This window comes from Vombatus ursinus, unplaced genomic scaffold (genome assembly GCF_900497805.2).
Source record: "Vombatus ursinus unplaced genomic scaffold, bare-nosed wombat genome assembly UNPS02014791.1, whole genome shotgun sequence".
Classification (NCBI taxonomy): domain Eukaryota; kingdom Metazoa; phylum Chordata; class Mammalia; order Diprotodontia; family Vombatidae; genus Vombatus; species Vombatus ursinus.
The window spans coordinates 17068531-17087987 of record NW_020954569.1 but is presented as its reverse complement, the minus strand read 5'-3'; positions in this window follow the sequence as shown (position 1 = coordinate 17087987).

Sequence of the window (19457 nt, the reverse complement as noted above, 5' to 3'; positions counted from 1 at the left end):
ATAGATAGATAGATAGATAGATAGATAGATAGATAGATAGATAGATAGATAGATAGATAGAGGGCACAGGGTGAGGTGAAGATGAAAGGGTGATATCTAGAAAATAAAATTAATGGGTGAGAATGGATTATACTGGGAGGAGAAAGGGAGAGGTAGAATGGAATAAATGATCTCACATGAAACAGACAAGAAAAGGCTTTTACAGTGGAGGGGAAATGTGGGAAGGTGAGAGGGAATGAGTGAATCTTATTCTCAATGGATTTGGCTTAAGGAGGGGATAACATACACAATGGGGTATGGAAATCTATCTTACCCTACAGGAAAACAAGGAGGGAAGGGGACAAGAGAGCAGGGGGTTGATAGAGGGGAGGATAGATTGGGAGAGGGGATAATCAAAAGCAAACATTTCTGAGGAGAGACAGGGTCAAAAGAGAGAATAGAATAAATAGGGGGTAGGATAGGATGAAGGGAAATATACTTAGTTTTTCACAATCTGACTACTATGGAAGTGTTTTGCATGACTACACATCTATAACCTCTATCGAGATGCTTGCCTTTTCAATGAGGGGGGGGTGGGGAGGGAGGAAGGGAGAAATTTTGTAACCCAAAGTTTTAAAAACACATGTTAAAAAAATTTTAAAAAAAGAAAAGAAAAGAAAGGCCTGGTTTAGACACTGAGGAGGTGGGTTCAAATCTAAATTTATAATTTGTTACCTGTGTGAGCTTTGGCAAGTCACATACTTTATAAGACATAGTTTTTTTTTTTTAATGTAAAATTAAGGGGTTAGACTAGATATCCTTTAAGAACCCTTCAAGCTCTGCATCTAGGATCCTATATTCCCATGTGTGTCTTTTCAAGGAAGTAGGTTTATTGGAAAGTTTATCTCTCAAAAGTGTCTTAATATTTTTAATAAATATTCCATAATCAGGGTAAGCTAGAAGCATTCCCAGTAAGATCAGAGGTGAAACAAAAATGCCCATCATCACCACTTATTCAATATTGTGCTAGAAATGTTAGCTTTAGCAATAAGAGAAGAAAAAGAAATTGAAGGAATTAGAATAAACAATGAGGAAACAAAACTATCACTCTTTGCAGATAATATGGTAGTATACTCAGAGAATCCTAGAGAATCAATTTAAAAAAACTACTTGAAACATTTAACAACTTTAGCAAAGTCAGAGGATATAAAATAAACCCACATAAATCACTGTTATTTCTATATATCACCAACAAAGCACAGCAGCAAGTGATAGAAAGAGAAATTTCATTTAAAATAACTATAGACAACATAAAATATTTGGGTGTCTACTTGCCAAGACAAACCTAAGAACTATATGAATACAATTACAAAACATTTTTCACACAAATAAAGCCAGATCTAAATAATTGGAAAATTATCTACTGCTCATGGGTAGGCTGAGCTAATATAATAAAAATGACAATTTTACCTAAATTAAATTAATTTACTTATTCAGTGCCATACCAATCAAACTAACAAAAATAATTTTGTAGAGCTTGAAAAAATAACATAATTCATCTGGAAAGAACAAAAGGTCAAGAATATCAAGGAAATTAAAGAAAAAAATGCAAAGGGAGGTAGCCTAGCCATACCAGATCTAAATCTATATTATAAAGTGGCAGTCATTAAAGCTCTTTGGCACTGGCTAACAAACAGAACAGTGGATCTGTGGAATAGGTTAGGTGCACAAGACACAGTAGTAAATGACTATAGTAATCTGACTGTTTGATAAACCGAAAGATTCCAGTTTCTGGGGTAAGGAGTCACTATTTGACAGAAACTGCTGGGAAAACTGAAAAATAGTATGGCAGAAACTAGGTATAGACTAACATCTGACATAGTATGAAAATAAGGTCAAAATAGGTATATGATTTAGACATAAAGGGTGATATCATAAGCAAATTAAGACAACAAGGAATTTTACTTGTAAGATCTATGGAGAAGGGAAGATTTTGTAACCAAATAAGAGATAGAGAACTTTATAAAATGCAAAATGGATGATATTGATTACATTAAGTGAAAAAGTTTTTGCACAAACAAAACCAATGCAACCAAGATTAGAAGAAAAGTAGAAAGCTGGGAAACAATAATTTACAGCAAGTGTCTCTGATAAAGGCCTCATTTCTCAAATATATAGAGAACTGACTCAAATTTATAAGAATATTAGTCATCCCCCAATTGATAAAAATGGTCAAAAGATATCAAAAGACAGTTTTCAGATGAAGAAAATAAAGCTACCTATAAATGTTCTAAAAATGTTTTAAATCTCTATTGATTAGAGAAAAGCAAATTAAAACAACTCTGAAGTACCACCTCATACCTATCAGATTGGCTAATAGGACAGAAAAGGAAAATGATTAATGTTGGATGTGGGAAAATGTGGGCACTAATTCATTGTTGGTTGAGTTGTGAACTGATCCAACCATTCTGGAGAATTATTTGGAACTATGCCCAAAGGGCTACAAAACTGTATTTACTCTTTGATCCAGCAATACTGCTACTATGTCTGTATCCCACAAAGATCATAAAAAAAGAGAAAAGGACCCATATGTACAAAAATATTTATAGTAGCTCTTTTTGTGGTGGCAAAGAATTGGAATTTGATGGAATGCCTATCAATTGGGGAATGGCTGAACAAGTTGTGGTATATGAATGTAATGGAATACTATTGTTCTATAAGAAATGATGAGCAGGCTGATTTCAGAAAAATCTGGAAAGACGTATACGAACAGATACTGAGAGAAGTGTGCAGAAGAACCAGGAGAACATTGTACACAGTAACAGCAACACAGTGCAATTATCAACTATGACTTAACTCTTCTTAGTAATACAATGATGCAAGACAATTCCAAAATATTTGTAAGGAAAATGTTATCCACATCCAGAGAAAGAAGTGTGGAATTTGAATGCTGATCAAAGCAGACTATTTTTGCTTTTTTGTTGTTTTTTTTTTTCTTATGGTTTTTCCTTTTATTCTGATTCTCCTTTCACAACATGACTAATGCAGAAATATGTTTAACATGATTGTATTGCCTGCTGTCTTGGGGAGAGAGGAGGAAAAGGAGAGATGGAGAAAATTTTGTAACTCAAAATTTTCAAAAATGAATGTTGAAATTTATCTTTACATGTAATTGGAAAAAAACAAAATGCAATTAAGTGTAAAAATGAAATAGAAAGATGAAAAAAATAAATATTCCGTAAGCAAGTGAGCAAACAGAAAACAGAAAAGTGAGTGGGAGGGAAGAAGAAAATAGAAGTGGAAGGGGGAGAGATACTGAGAATGAGAATGTTTTAATTATGGCATAGGTAAAGTTATGTTTTTTGACCTCCCTCTTTAGACTGACATACAAAAAAGACGACATACAGCCATTTGAGAGGATAATAAACTAAGGTTAATTAGCTGTAGAACAGTAGGATCGATGAGAATTATGTAGCAAAACTGATCTACAAGATCTAAAATTTACCTGAAGAGATGTAACTTTAATTGCCATTACCTCGGTAGTTCTATTAATAAAGGAAGATCTAGGAATACAGTGGTACTCTGGAAAATTTCTAAGTTCTGCCTATTTAGAGAGAAAGGAAAACTGAATGGAAAATGGGAATATTCTTTAATTAGCAAGAAAAGTCCCCCAGGATGTTGATAAATACTCTGTATACTGCTAGTAATCACTACTAGCAACACTTTCAAAGTGAAGGTCATGTTGACCTTTAAAATGGTTATGTCCTATCCCCTTCTGGTGATTCATATGTGAACATATGGGAGAAAAGGAGTACAATGAAAGTACATTTCAAAAACATATCATGTCAGACTAATCCTATTTCTTCTTTTGAAAAGTTATCATATGAGAATATGGCATAGATCCCATGGATGAAAATCATTGAGATTTCCTAAAAAGTTTGAGATGTTCTCAAGGATTAAATTGTGATGATACAAATACCATAATTCCAATGAGAAAGATAGGGAGCAGCTTAAGGAGATTTATGTGGATACACAGGAAACTCACTGACCAATCTGACTTTTTAAATTTTTTTTATTTTAAAAAGACATGTAACGCTGGAAGTAGTAAGGGTAGGTAGCTAAGGATGTGTACAAAAGAGTGGCACAGTCTTGAAATAGTACTGGTGAGTGCTTAAGTTCAAAATCACTAGTAACTATCAAAGAATGTTAAAGACACCAAAAGTTATTTTATCTAGGTCAGGAAAACACTAGTATAAAAAAAAAAACACAACCATTTCTTAGAATAGAAGGAATGATAACTGGTAATGTCTAGGATTGAAAATTATGTTTATTTTCCTTCTTTACCTCTTCCCCACCCCTCAATGAGAATGGGAAGTTTGAAGTATTAATGAGGCCTTTGGAGCAAGCCCAGATCATATAACTTGGAGGAGCCCTAAGGGGGTTGTCTGGTCATGCCCAGATGGCCTAACATGGAGTTACTATGAGCCCCCTACTACATGAGTAGGGCTAGCTTACTTTGATTCTCTGCTATTTCCTCAACAGTCTGGATAAGGTGGCATCTCTAAAATTGTCAAGATTGAGATAGTCAGTTTCTCCATGAGTCTTGATCTGCTGTGCTACGTGAAGAGGGTGAAGATAAGAAGGAGAAGGGAGAAGAGAAGGACATCCTTTCTCTTCGCTCTTTTTTCACCCTGGCTCCAAGAAATGTGTGTAGAGGTATTTGGGTTTTTTGTTGTCATTTTAACATATTGACAGGAGTTCAGTAATTGGTCAAAATAGGAGTTCCAGCCATGGCAACCTTGAAGTCAAGATTCCAGCCATTCAGCTAAGCAGTAAAGTCCTGTAATCCCTGCCTGGAGAAGCCATGGTGCCTGAAACTCCAACCTAAGGTGGGGTTTCGACTTGGACCTGGGAGCTATGTTCTATAGGAACTGAGTGAAGTTATCAACCTAATTCCTTCTGCTTCCCAGAGACTGAGGTACTATGAGGGTCTGGAGGACTAAGCCCCACGTTTTGGGTGAATAAGTCTGTATTATGTGATTATTCCTTTTTAAGTAAATATTCCTTTGCAAAAATTAATTTAACTGCCAGTGGTTAAATGGAAATGGAGTATAGAGAGCCCAGTTACAACTGGGGATAGCCCCATTGTGGAGGCCAGAGCCTAATGCAAAGAGCCTAGATACCCTCCAACTCCATTAAGGGTACTGGAGAATCCTATGGGAGGGATGGAATCTAAAATACCTGGTCTTTAATCAGTAGGGATCAGGATGGCCTGTGGTGTTAGAAAAGCTAAAAAGGCTTAAACCACAATTGAAAAACAAGGTAAATGACTGTATGGCAAAGGAACAAGGTTGAAGTCATAAGGGTTGAGACAACTACATGTCAAAGGTACTGAAAGAACTAATGGGTGACTGGTGATTTGCCACTGAGATCTGTGAAAAAAATGTAATATATTAGAGATACTGCAGGACTGGAAATAGGAAAATATTGCAAACTTTTCCCCCCTTTTTAAAGGAAGAAAGTAGGTTCTTCACATGTTAAGCCAGTGATTTTGACCCCAATTCTTGGAAATTTTCTGTAACTCATAATTTAAAAATCACCTGTAAGCATATGGAAAATGAAGCCTTTATAACAAAGCATCAGAAAGAGTTCTTTGACACCAGCTACTTATGGGCATGTCTAACTGATGCTGGGTATCAACTAATCAACATGTACAAAATAAAAATCTTTTCTTCAAACCTCCCCTTCTTCTGAACTTTTCTCTTTCAGTCAAAAGTACTGAGTTTACAAGCTCAGGGACATCCTAGCCTTTTCTTTCCTTTACCCCCAACATTCAATTGGTTTCCAAGTCTTGTCACTTCTACCTAACAATACATCTTAGGTAATCTATTTCTGTCTGTTCACATGGCCAGCACAGGCTTCAGGCTCTCATCACCTCTCACATGGACTATTGCAATAGCCTCCTAATTGGTACCCTCTTTCCAATTCATTCTCCACATAGTTGCCAGCTATATTCTTAAGCACCTCTGATGTTACCACTTCCTTGCTCAAAAAATGCCAGTGTCTCCCTATTGATTCCAGTGTAAAATACAAAACCTTTGGCATTTAAAGACCTCCACCATCTGACCCTAGCCTGCCTTTTTTTTTTATTATATAGTACTTTTTTTTTATTTTCAGGTAGTACTTTTTCTTCCTCATACAAAACATTTTATCTTCCATATCTATGTCTTCACACAGTCTGTAGATATACCTGGATAACACTTATGTCCTCAACATCAAGTCTTAGAATACCTAATTTTCTCCCAAATTCAGCTCACCTCCTACATGAGGCCCTTTCTTGGTCTCCCAGGTTGCATGTGCCTCCCCCATTTAATCTTAATTGCATTTAATTTTAATATATTTTATATTTACTTCTGTGTGTAATGTTCTTTTTCTGAATAAAATGTAAGCTCCTGACTTTGGGGACAGCCTTGTATCCCCAAATGACTAGCACAGTGCCTGGCAAATAGTAAAGGTTTAAGAAAAGATTGCTGATAGATCAAATGATTGAATTCATCTGTGGTCATAGCACACTAACTTAATGTCTGTTCGGATAACATTACTATCATAGCAGATTCAGGAATACTATAGACTTATATCTCTATTTCGATAAGGCATTTTACATATTTTCTCATCATAACCTCCAATAAGATAGAGGAACACCAGGTTAGAACATAGTAGAGTTAAAAGAAGGAGATGCATAATTAAACCAAAAAAAAAAAAATTAACATGTTAGCCAAAAAGGAGGTCTCCATTGGGTTTTCCAAGGGTTTATCCTTGGTAATGTTTCAGTTCAACATTTTTTTTATTATTCTGTTAGTTTAAATTTTAAAATAATGCGCTTACCAATCTATACACAATAAAGATCGCAAAACTTCTGGACAACAGATTCAAGATCCAAAATAATCTTTAAAGACTAGAAAACTGGGCTAAATGAATATGACAAAATATAATTGAGATGCATATGAAATCTTTCATTCTGGAAAAATAATAAGTGTAAAAAGTACAGTATGAAGGCAGCATGACTAGACAACAGTGCTTATGAAGAAGATGTAAAGGCTAATGCAAACTGAATGTTCCATATACATTAGAAGGAAGGTAGTATTTATTAACCACCTAGTATGTGTAGGTACTGTGGTAGGTGTTTTACAAATATTTTCTATTTTGATCCTCACAACAATTTGGGAGGTAGTTGCTATTATTATCACCAATTTACAGTTGGGGTTACTGAGGCAAACAGAGGTTAAGTGACTTTCCCAGGATCCCACTGCTAGTAAGTGTCTGAGGCTAGATTTGCACTCAAATTTTCTTCACTCCAGGCCCAGGGTTCTGTTCGTTGCTCCACTTAGCTGCCTTCCCACAACAATATGAAATCAGAGTAGAAAAAAAAAATCTAAATTTATCTTGGGCTGTTTTAATAGAGGCACATCCATGATGAGGACAGTGATAACAAGCTCAGAACTACCTACTTGTTGTTCTGATACATACCAAAATATTCGTGAAAGGAACTCTTTGTGGTAATAAAAATAAAAACAAAACAAAACAAAACAAAACAAAAAAAAAAAACCCTGTAAATAAATAGTTGTCTATAGTCCAGAAAATAGCTGAGAAAAAAAAAGAAAACAACCATGATATACAATTTAATGGAATATTACTGCTTAGTAAGAAATGAAGAATATGAAGATTTTTGAGAAATATGAGATTTGTATGAACTGATACAGAACAATATAAGCAATGACTACAACAATGTTAGTGAAAAGATCACTAAAAGGAAAAAAAGAACTCTCAAAATTTGAAATACCAATTAAGGTCCCAGAGAAGAGATAATAAAACATACTTCATAGTTCAAAGAGGAGTAGGGGACCACAAGGTACTAACATTCCATACATTGGCAGACATAGTCTTGGTATTCAGAAATTTAACTTGTGTTTTTCTTTGCCAAAATGTCAAGTTCACTCTGGTGGGGGATGGAAACTGACTATAAAAGAAAGACAAAAATATCAGCAAAATATGTTAAAAGTTCTTAAAAATGAGTCAACAAATGGATTTTGGGTACCGTTCTTCAAACTTTTGAAGTTTTATTTATTAGAAGAGGGATTTGATTTGATTTGTTTGTTTCCAGAGCAAAGATCTAGGAGCTATGGGTGAAAATTGCTTAGATGTAATGAACGGAAAATGTTTATATTAAAATCCATCCAAAAAGATAAAGGAATTGTTACAAAAATAAAAGGTCTTACCAAGATCTGAAGATTTGTTAAAATCTGTAACATTTGTTAAAAATGTTATAGAAGGCATTTTTGGTAAAACAAAGTTCTGACTAACCTCTGAGATCCCTGCCAACTCAGAGCTTCTATGACTTTATAAATTTATGGGATTTATGTATGTAGTAATTTATACAAACAGGCATACAATCATTATGTATGTTTACACAAAACCATTTTAAATTTACTATTTAGGAAGTCATTGTTAGAAACTGATATTATTTCTCACTGAATAATATAAGGAAGGAGGAAAAATAAATCATTAAGAAAAAAGTACTTTATTGGATTTTATAAAACCAATTTTTTAGTTTGCAGAAGTATGTTTTAGAAAATGTGAAAGAGCTTGTTTTTGCCTTTTCCTGATTTAATAATAAACTTTAAAAATATTTTTATTCTTCTTTTTTTATTTTGTTTTTACTTTCATAACTTGATGCTTGACTTTTACTTTATTCTCATGCAGTACTATCATTTAGCAAGGAGAATGCTAGCTATCTCATTTCACATGAGTCTTCTGTTTTGCAATCTTTTTTTTTAATGCCTCATTAAAACCTTGTTTTCTGGCACAGCTCCACTGTTCCCTTTTCCCTCTTGCTTTCCTTAACAGCAGCAGTGTCCCATTCACATTCTTTGTCTGCTCTCTGGTGATACAATCACAAAGTGCCCCACTACTTCAGCCCCTGCTGTTGCTGCTGCTTGTTCTGGTGGTAGTGATTTGATTTTGAATACATTATTGGAAGTAGCTCGGTGTCTTTTGAATGGTGTCTGCATTTAGTTTAACTTCAAGCTTAGGGACTCATTATTGGTCAAGATCTTGAAACAAGTTTCTACAACACCTGCTCTTTCCATTTACTTGATCAAAATAACAGTACATTTATTCCCCCTTTAACCAGTTTGCATCAAGCTTTCTTCTTTCTCAAATTACAGCTCTGTAATCTCCCTTTCATCTTTAAACACATTTGAGGATAGGTCAGGATAGAGGTAATATTATAGGCAGTAAAATGAAACTTCTAAATTTGAATTGATGTTAATATAACTGAGAGAGATGTATTGCTTCAGTCTCAGCCAAATCCCAGGAAAATACTGAGGGATTTACACAGCGAAATATAGTCAGAGGTCAGAAGAGAAAACAATTTGAAGATATAGAAGGGAAAGGGAAGATTTCTGAGGTGAATGAGAGAAGACTGTATGGATGCGAGGCAAATGGTAAATATGGATAGTAGGGGAACAGTGTAGGATAAAATAAAGGAGGGCAGAAATACATGGATATGAGTCTGAAAAGACTGCAGATGATTGTTTTATTTCACTGATTTATTCAAACATATTTGCCTCCTCATTGGTTTTCACTTCTGATTAAATCCTATTTACCTCTCCATTTTCACAGTCACTACCCTAATCCAGGGTTTCATTTTGCTTTACCCATTGCGGAACAACTCATTCCTAACCAGTCATCTTGTTTCCAGTTTCTCTCTGCTCCTTCTTATCCACTGCAATGATGGCAGAGAACTTTTCTCTTCTTCTGATGTCTTTCATTCTAAAGAGCCTACAGTGGTTTCTCATTGCCTATCTCCTTAAATTCTTCAAGTTCCTACTCCAAATCCTTTTCTTGTGCCTTCTCCTTAACCGGAAATGCCTATCTGACAGCTATTTACCAATGCCCATCATTATATTGTGGATAGAACTTATGTCTGGTCCACATACATACACACTGGCTGTGTAAATCCCTCACCAATTATAGGATCACAGGGCCAGAGTTTTAGAGATGAAAAAGAATGAGGGGGACATTCATTTAATAGCTGAGAAAAATGAAGCATAGAGAGGTTAAGTGACTTCCTCAGAGTCATATTGGTAGTAAATGGTCTGATACCTTCAATATTCACTGACTTCCCTAATTCTTTTGTGAAGCCCAATGTAAGTATTGGCAAAGGATCCCAATACAAACCCAAATAACTAGTTAATGTATAACTAAGATTCTGAGATTGTAGAAGGAACCAGTCTCTGAACAAGGGAGATATCAATCATGTGTCCTATGGGTGGAGACTTAAGAACATTGCTTAAGACGAGCATGGTAATTCTGAAAACTGTGGTTACTTAAATCCAACATGCAACTATGAATCATTGTACAGTGAGACTATCTCTTTGTAGTATAAGTTACCTTCCTCTGAAGATATAAAAAATGAAGCTTCTTATGTTTCATAACTCAGGTCCAATGTGTTAGGTTTCTAAGTAGGACATGCTTATTTTGGTAATGTCCTAGTGCTACTTTTAAAACTCTGCTGTAAGACAGTTTGAATGTTAGCTTCTTTAAAAATTAGATTATAAAATATTATGCTGAATGAAAACAGTAAGGGGCACTATGAAGGGAGTGTAGTTCAGCAGAAAGCACCATCTGGAAAGTAAGAGGCCCTGAGTCCAAGTCCCCTCTGCTACTTATTAACTGTGGGATCTTGGGTACATTATTTAATTTCTGAGCCTCTGATTCCCAAGGTATAAAACACAATTAAAATATATGACCTCTGAAGTCCTTTTAAAATTCTAAATCTATTATGTTAAATTCTGTTAACTTTTGTGTTTGTGGAAATGTAGAAAGAATGAATCAAAATATGAAGGACAGAAATGTTAACTTAAAAATATTTGTTGTAACATATATTTTCAAAGTTGAGTATCAGCTCCTTATTCACCATTTTTATATAAGGAGGTAGGATTTTATCTTTACTCCAGAACAGTTTTAAAAAGCCTCTTGGAATCAAATCCTTGTATTGAAAGATAATTTTTAAGTTGAGAAAAATTATGAAAATTGATTTCTCTTTATTCAGATTTTATCTATATTTAGCAAAACTCATTCAACTAAAATGAGTTTTCAAAATGTAGGAAATTAAATCTGTGAAGGTGACAGGTTTTACACATGTAACAAACCCTTGTACAGTGCCCTGAAGGACAGTCCGTTATACCTGTAGCATCTTTCTCACACAGCTAATCAGAAGATGGGTCTATTTCCATGTACACAGCTCAAAGCACAGGATTATCTTTCAGGGCACCTCCCAAGGGAGTGTCACATGCAATTAAAACTATGTAAGAACATAGGCTTGGAAAGAACATAAATTAATTCTATAATAGCATACAATAACTATTTAGGAAATGACTTTACAATTCGTCATTTATCCATTCATCAATGTTTCTTCACTTACTGTTCAGAAATGGACACTTCTCTTCTAATATGTATGAATAGAAATTGTGTGAAGTCAGGTGAAGTGAAAATCAGATCACAGATTTTTGGAGTTGGCAGCAATATCAAAGGTTGTCTCTTTCAATTCAAAATTGAAGTAGGAATACTTTCTGACCTCGATGATATTTCTAAAAATTGATCATCTAGCTTCTACATGAAGACCTTGAATCACTGAAGTGTTAATACATCATGAGGGAATCCAATTCATTTTTTGACAGTTTTAAGAGTTAGGAAATTTTAACATATTTGGCAAGAGGGAAGGGACAGAGAGTTGACTGGGGTATTGAGAGGTTAAGTCACTTGTCCTTGATCTCTTGGGCAGTTTGCCTCAGAGAAGGAAATTAAACCCAAGTATAACAGACTCTGAGATCAACTCCTTATTCACTGTCAGACTTTTTTTTTTAATTTACCCTATCAGTAATATGGGGATAAAAATATTGTAATAGCTATTGCACAAGGGTGTTGTGAGGCTCAAATATGAATGTATGGAAAATGTTTTCCAAATATTAAAAGGTTTTTACAATAGTATGCCATTGTTACTATTTTTAATGCAGATCAATCAGGTTTTGCAACCTAAATAAAACATAACTAAATGAGGTTACTTGTAGAAAAAGTAATTCAAATTTATGGAAAAATCTGAACTGTTTTAATCTTTTAAAAAAATGTCCTTTCATTATACCATTTCCTTGATCAGATATCCTCAGTGTCTCTTCATTTCTTGCCATATTAAATAAATTTCTTTTTTATTCTAGGTTTTCAAGGCCCTTCATAATCTGGCAACACATTCCTCTAATCTTTGTTTGATGTTTGATTAAAGAAGTCACCCCCTTATCAGTCTTGAGTCGTCCGTGACACATACCATGCTCATTCCTGCTCTATAAAGTAATGCTTTTACTTTAACCTGGAATGTGCTAACTAAACCATGTCTAAAACTTTACCAATCCTTTGCCTCATAGCTCAAATCTCACGTCTTCTGTAATGCTGATCCCAACCACTGGGGGCTTCTTTGATGCCCTTCACCTCTAGTGCTCACCCTCCACAGAGTATTTCTGCTCCATTCTCAAGCATTTAGTTATTTACTTTCCTCTATGGTCTGGTCTAGAAAGTGGGTTAACTAAAGTCCCAGGACCAGATCCAACCTATTGTCTGTTTTTGTTTGTTTTTTGTTTCTTTGTTTCGTTGTTTGTTTGTTTTATTTTGTTTTGTTCTATGGCCCCACAAACTAATAATGGTCTTTACATCATTACATTGTTAGCTCCTTGAGAATAGGAACTATCTTTTGAGCATTTTTGTATTGCCATTTCTTAGCACAGTGTCTAGTACATAAAAAGAATTTAATAAATATTTGGTTGAGTTACATTTTAGAACTGAATTTATTTTAAAGTGTGATTTTTTTTTTCTTCTTACAGGGCCATTTAAAAATCAGCAATAGGGCCAACACCCTGGTCTAATCTCTCCATTCAGAGGATAATGTCCTTGAGGGCAGGGGCCTTGTCTACTACTTCTTTTTCCAAAGTAGTTAGTCCAGAGCTAAGTACAGGCTCAGTAAATACATATTAACTGACTTGAAAAGACAGTTTTATTACTTTCAAGTACCTACTATAATTTGACATATATTAACAAATTCCTGCCCAGCTGAGACTCTCATGTATAAATGTAATAGGAAAGAATGAGTTACAATTAACCCTTTTGTGGCTGGTAGTAGCAGCAGGAGGATCTTTCTATCTCCCCCTCCCCTTTCTAGGGGGGTTTATTTAGGTGGGTGGTGGAGATGTAAGAAGGGGTTTGTGATTTCATTGACTTTGGGCAGGGCTAGTAAGTAGCAGAGTTTATTGAAAGTTTTGGCTAATCTGAATAATCACACTCAATTGGGAAATAATTAAGGTCTTCATTCTTTTGGAACAAAGGGATTTATGATGGAGATCTCCATTAAATTAGAGTCCAGCAGCAGACTATAAAGTAAGTGCTTAATAAATGACCTGCTCCAGTTCCACACCTATTGCCTTGAGAAGAGGGTCTTTGCTCCATCAGCTATTTCATCAACCCTCCCAGCACCCTTTCAGTCCTGGTCCAACTCCATACTGGTTGCCCCACCTCCACCCCTTCCACCTCCACATCACTGCCTGAAACTTTGAGACAACACCATCCTGAGGTCAATTCAATGTTTGGTGAGACCCTGCCTGGAATCTTCATGTCCTGTTAAGGCTCAGCCTCACTGTTCATCTACTACCTGCTCCTTCTCAGGCCTGTTCAACCTCTTTACTAATGACTTTTTCCCCTGGGGTCTATGATAACCAGCCAGAACTAGTTTCTCAATAACTAGCATTCTCCCACTCCATCATATACTTCCCATCTTAGTGATTCTGAACTCCTGGCTATCACTGTCAAATCCTATTCTCTGCCTGCTCCATAGGCAACAAGATGATTTTCTTCTTAAAAACTTTGTTTCTCTTTATTTTCTTGCTCTCATTGAGGCTGGGTAGCTTCCGGATGACACAACCTCACTGGCCAGCCTTTCCAGCAAGGGTTACACTTTGATAACTCCTCTACTCTTTCCTCCATTCATGGTGAAGGAGTATAAATACACCTTTCTCCCAACTGTTAGTTCCTGATTGTCCTTCTACTACAGTCATTCAGTAACCTCACCTCCTTTGAGGATCATTCAATGCAGCATATTTATTGCCAGATAAAGATTGTGATACCTTTTATTTATTCATTTCCAAGACATGCTCCTTCTTCCTCAGTGAGTTCAGTGACCAACTCACAATCTCTCTCTCTCTCTCTCCTGCTCCAAATCCTGCCTTCATACTATGGACTTCAACATACATAACTACCCTTACCTTCAAGTTTCTCAACTTCTTCATTTCTTGTGCTGTATTCTGCCATTCCATCCCAATCATACACAGAGATGGCCATACTCTTGATCTTGCCATCACCCGTAACTTCCACTTTAGGAACTCTGAAGTCCTTTTATCTGATCACAATCTATTGTCTGTTGTCATTCCATCTTCCCTGTTACTTTATTACAACCCCTTTAACCTCACTGTAATTTCAAATCCCTCCAACCCTCAGTTCTTGCACTAGTTACTACATTTGGCTAAAGTCTCCTCCCTTTCCAATCTTGGCTTTTTGGCAAACCAATCAGACTCTATTCTATTCTCTTAAGTCCCTGGCAACCTTATTTTATCATTACTCTTGCTCTACCATGCCTGAGATAATTCCCATTAAATGTTGTCTTTGATGCTATTTACATTCTTCTGACAAATCCATAGAAAATCATGGAATAGTGCTGCTTAGGTCTACTACAAATTTATGTTACATAATCTTAAATAGACCTTCACTGCAGAAAATCAATGCTTAATACCACAGCAATCAATTCATTCTCCAACTCAACACAGCACCTTTTTCAAACCTTTTCATGTCTTCTCAAACCTCCCAAGGCTCCCTCTCCCTTACACTCCTCACTGAGAACCTTGCCTCATAATTCACTGGAAAATAATGAGGTCATTCGTTGAAACCTCTCTGATCTCACATCATTAAGATGCCTTCCTTCACTATCTCCAACTCATCCTGATTTCACATGTAATTGTCTTTCTTGACATTCCCACTTTCTTACTAATCTTCTATCTTTTCCTGTCTACTGGCTCCTTCCCTGGTATGTCCTTCATACTCAAAAAACAAACAAACAAATAAACAAAAAAAACAACAACAACAACAAAAAATCCTCACTTGACCTATTCCTGCTATCTCTTTTAGTTGGCAAAACTCCTTGAGAAGGACATCTACAATCTATGCTTTTGTTTCATTCTTCTTCCTTTCACTCTTTTGCTCTGCTACTAACTCTGTGAACTTCATTACTGCCCTTAGATTAGTTATCTTCTCCTATCCCTCCCCTTTACTTTATGTGTTTCTTCCTCATTAGGGCAGGGATTTTCTTCCTTTTTGCTTTTATTTTTATTGTAAGCAATTTACACAGAGTCTGGCACAAAGTAAGTATTTGTTGAATACATGCTTACTGACTGAGTCTTCTTAAAGCTGCTTTGGTACTTCATCATTCAACTGATATTGTTCTTTCCAAGATAATCATTGATCTTTTAAACTCCAAATCTCATGATCTCCTCAGTTTTCATCCTTCTTGACCTCTATGAAGCTTAGGACACTGTTACTGCTCTCTTGATACCCTCTTCTCTCTAGGTAATGCTATCTCCTGGTTATATTCCTAGTTGACTGACCATTATTACTTAGTCTCCTTTAATTGCTCTTCAAGTATAGTCAGCTAACTGTAGGTGTCCCCAAGGACTTTGAGATGATTGCTCTTTTCTTATTCCCCTATATACACTTTGCTAATTGATAATATCTCCCATATATTCAATCATCATCTCTGTGTACATGATTTTCAGATCTACTTATCTAGCCCTCACTTCTCTGTCTTACATCTTCAACTGCCTATTGGGACATCTTGAATTGGATTTCCTTTAAATATGTTAAGTTCAACATTCCAAACTGAGATTGTTATCTCTTCCCCAAATTCCTCCTCTCTTCTCTACTTCCTCATTAGTATTGAGGACACCTATCTTTCTAGTCACAATCTAGGCGTTATCCTAGAGTGCTGGGCCTGGAGTCAATAAAACTTGAGTTCAAATTTGGCCTCAGATATTTACTAAATGTGTGACTCTGAGCCAGTCACTTAACCTCTATTTGCTTCAGTTTTCTCATCTGTAAAACAGGGATAATAACAGCATCTACCTCCCAGGGTTGTTGTGGGGACCAAATGAGTTAATAATTGTAGCATACTTAGAACAGCATCTAACACAAAAGTGCTATATGTTAGTTATTATCATTATTATTCTTTTCCCCTACTGTTCACTCTCTCTCACCTTTTGTATCTAAACTTTTGACAAATCCTGTTGATTATATCCTCACAAATCTCTTACATGCACCCCTTTCTCTCCTCTGACACTGTCATCTGCTTGGTACAGACCTTATCACCTCAAGCATAGACTTTGAAATAGTCTTCTCACTGGGTCTCTCTGCCTCAACTGTCTCGCCTCTCTAGTCCATATTCCACTCAGCTATCAAAATGATATTCCTAACCCACAAGTCTGGCTATATCATCTCTTTCTTCAGTGAACTCCCTATTATCTCAAGGGTCAAATATAAAACCATCTGTTTTTACAGAACAAATTACAGTTTTACAGAACAAATCCTTGGGGATTTGTTCTGTGAAGTTTGGATTCAGTCAAAAGATCGCACTCGAGGACCTAGAAGGCCACATGTGACCTCAGAGACTGCAGGTTCCCCACCCCTGGCCCAGCCCCTTTCTCTGTTTCTAATTTTCTTATACTTCACTCCCTTCATGTACTCTATGATCCAGTCCAGACATTACCCTCTTTGTTTCTTGCATAAGACACTTCATCTTCCAACTTAATGCCTTTTTTACTCCACTGCTGCGAAATGATGCTCATTCCACATGCCTGAAATGCTCTCCCTCTTCAAGTTTCAGCAAGTTTTGCATTTCCATCAATTGGGGAATGGCTGAACAAATTGTACTATGTGACTGTGATAAAGTACTGTTGTGCTACAAGAAACGATTAACAAGTTGCTCTCAGAAAAACCTGGAAAGACTTACATGAGCTGATGCAAAGTAAAATGTACTGTGTACAAAATAACAGCAATATTGTAAGATGATTGGCTGTGAATGACTTAGCTATTCTCAGTAATACAATGATCCAAGACAACTCTGAAGGACTTATGATAAAAAATGCTATCCATTTCCAGAGAGAGAACTAATGGTGTCAGAATACAGATTGATGCATACTTTTTTACATTCTTTATTTTTAAGGTTTTTTTTGTTTTTGGTCTATGTTTTCTTTTACAACATGACTATTATGGAAATGTTTTGCATGGCAACACATGTATAACCTACATCAAATTGTTTGCCTTCTCAGTGGGGTGGGATGATGAGAAAGGAATGAGAGAATTTGAAATTCAAAGTTTTAAGAATGAATGTTAAGAATTGTCTTTGCATGTAACTGGGGAATGATAAAATACTAAATAAGAAAAAAAAAGTAAAATCTTGCATTAAAAAGGATCAGCTAAGTCTTCTTGGAGAAAATAGGCCCGGCATCTGCAGTGACCTACTGGAAAGAGTTGGGAACTGCAAAAGAGCATCATTCCCAGTGAGCTATTGACTTGAGCAAAGCAGTTGGGAGAAGGCAAGCCTCAGTAAAAGCCTTGAATAGAAGGATCTCTATTTGGAGACTGAGAAGGACTCTGGGCACTCCAGGCAATAGGAATGTTTGAGACCAATGGTTACTGGTTCAGTGGTTGGTTGCTTTGCTATCTTTTTTTCAACAAAATTATACTGTTACTAGCATGTTTACAGATTGGCACTTGATCTCAGTATAATCTCCATGAAGTGACTTCCTAAGATCCTGAGTGAAGTCAGGAGAGCCAAAAAAGTAAGAAAATGCCTCAGAATATAATTGGGCCTTTATGCCAGAGGAGTATGTAAGTGGATTGCTTTTACATTTCTCAAAAAATTTATTCTCATTAGGTTAAGCATCTTCTAGGTATGGTTTGACACTTAGTTTGATTAACAAAAGCTTTTGTTTTTCACAAGATAAACTTCAGCCTACTCCATAATTATAATTACTACAAATGAAAATTAATGAGATATAAAGTAAACTGATTTTAACCTTAGTAATTTCTATAATTTCTTTTTATTGTTGTTCCAGGAGCTGATTAAAATTATAGGCAAAAGTGGGATGTGTAGATTATCTGTGTATTTAATTTATCCAGACTCACCTTATGCCCTCAAGCCTCATATAATTGAGTACACACATTAAAGTTGCTTTTAGGGGTCCCTTACTTAAATAGATGTAGACTTAATCTCTAGCATTTCTCTGTTCCACATGGCAATGATTTCAACATTTACTAAGGAGGACCATTTTGAAGGTTAAGGGTAATAAGAAGGAAATAGTTACTGAATTCTCTTGGTGAAATTGATAACAAAAAAGGCCAATTATGGGATAGACACCTCTGAGCAATGAACTTAACTGAACCACTATACTAATTTTCATAGGCTACCAATACATTATAAAATTCAACAGGAGAAAGAAGAGTATATCTTGGTCAGGATCTCTTTCTGCTTATCTGACATTTTCACATCTCAGAGTCAAATATAAAGAGTAGAGGATTATATTTCATGGTTTCTGTCATTTGTTTTCTTTCACTACACTGGGTACACCTAAAAGGAGATACTTCTCAAAGTGCACATAGAGGCAGATGTTGCAGTGAATATAATAATAAAAAGAGAATTAATAACAATTGAATTTGACACAGATGTATTAAGTACCTATACATTGTACTAGCTACAGAGGAAAAAAATGAAATAAAATACACTATTTGCCCTAATATTATACTCTATTATTAAGGATATGGTAAAAATAGAGATCAGAGAAGCAGTGTGGTTAGATGGAAAGTGTGTTAGTTTTGGGGTCAGAGTTCTCTGGGTGCAAATTCTATCTCTGCTACTTTCTACCTATGTGTTTTTTGATAAGTTGTTTAATCTTTCTTGGCATCAGTTCCTCATCTATGAAATTAATGGTTTAAGGGAGTGAACTGGATAGTCTGAGAAGTCCCTTTGAGCATTAAATCTATGATCCTCTAACTAACACCCGAGTTATCATATGGTAAGTACACAAGAATACTAAATATTGGCATAAAAATTCAAGAATGGAGGAATGATTTTTACCTGGGTGATTAATTAATGGAGAAGTTGATGATGTCTTTGCTGGATTTGAGTAAAAGAAGGATTCCAATTACTGGGCTTGGAAATGGGTCAGGACAGAGAGAAAGTATACTGCCATCTTTGGACTGCAGAGGACCGATTACAAAACTTAAGATTGTGTGTGTGTGTGTGTGTGTGTGTGTGTGTGTGTGTGTGTGTGTGT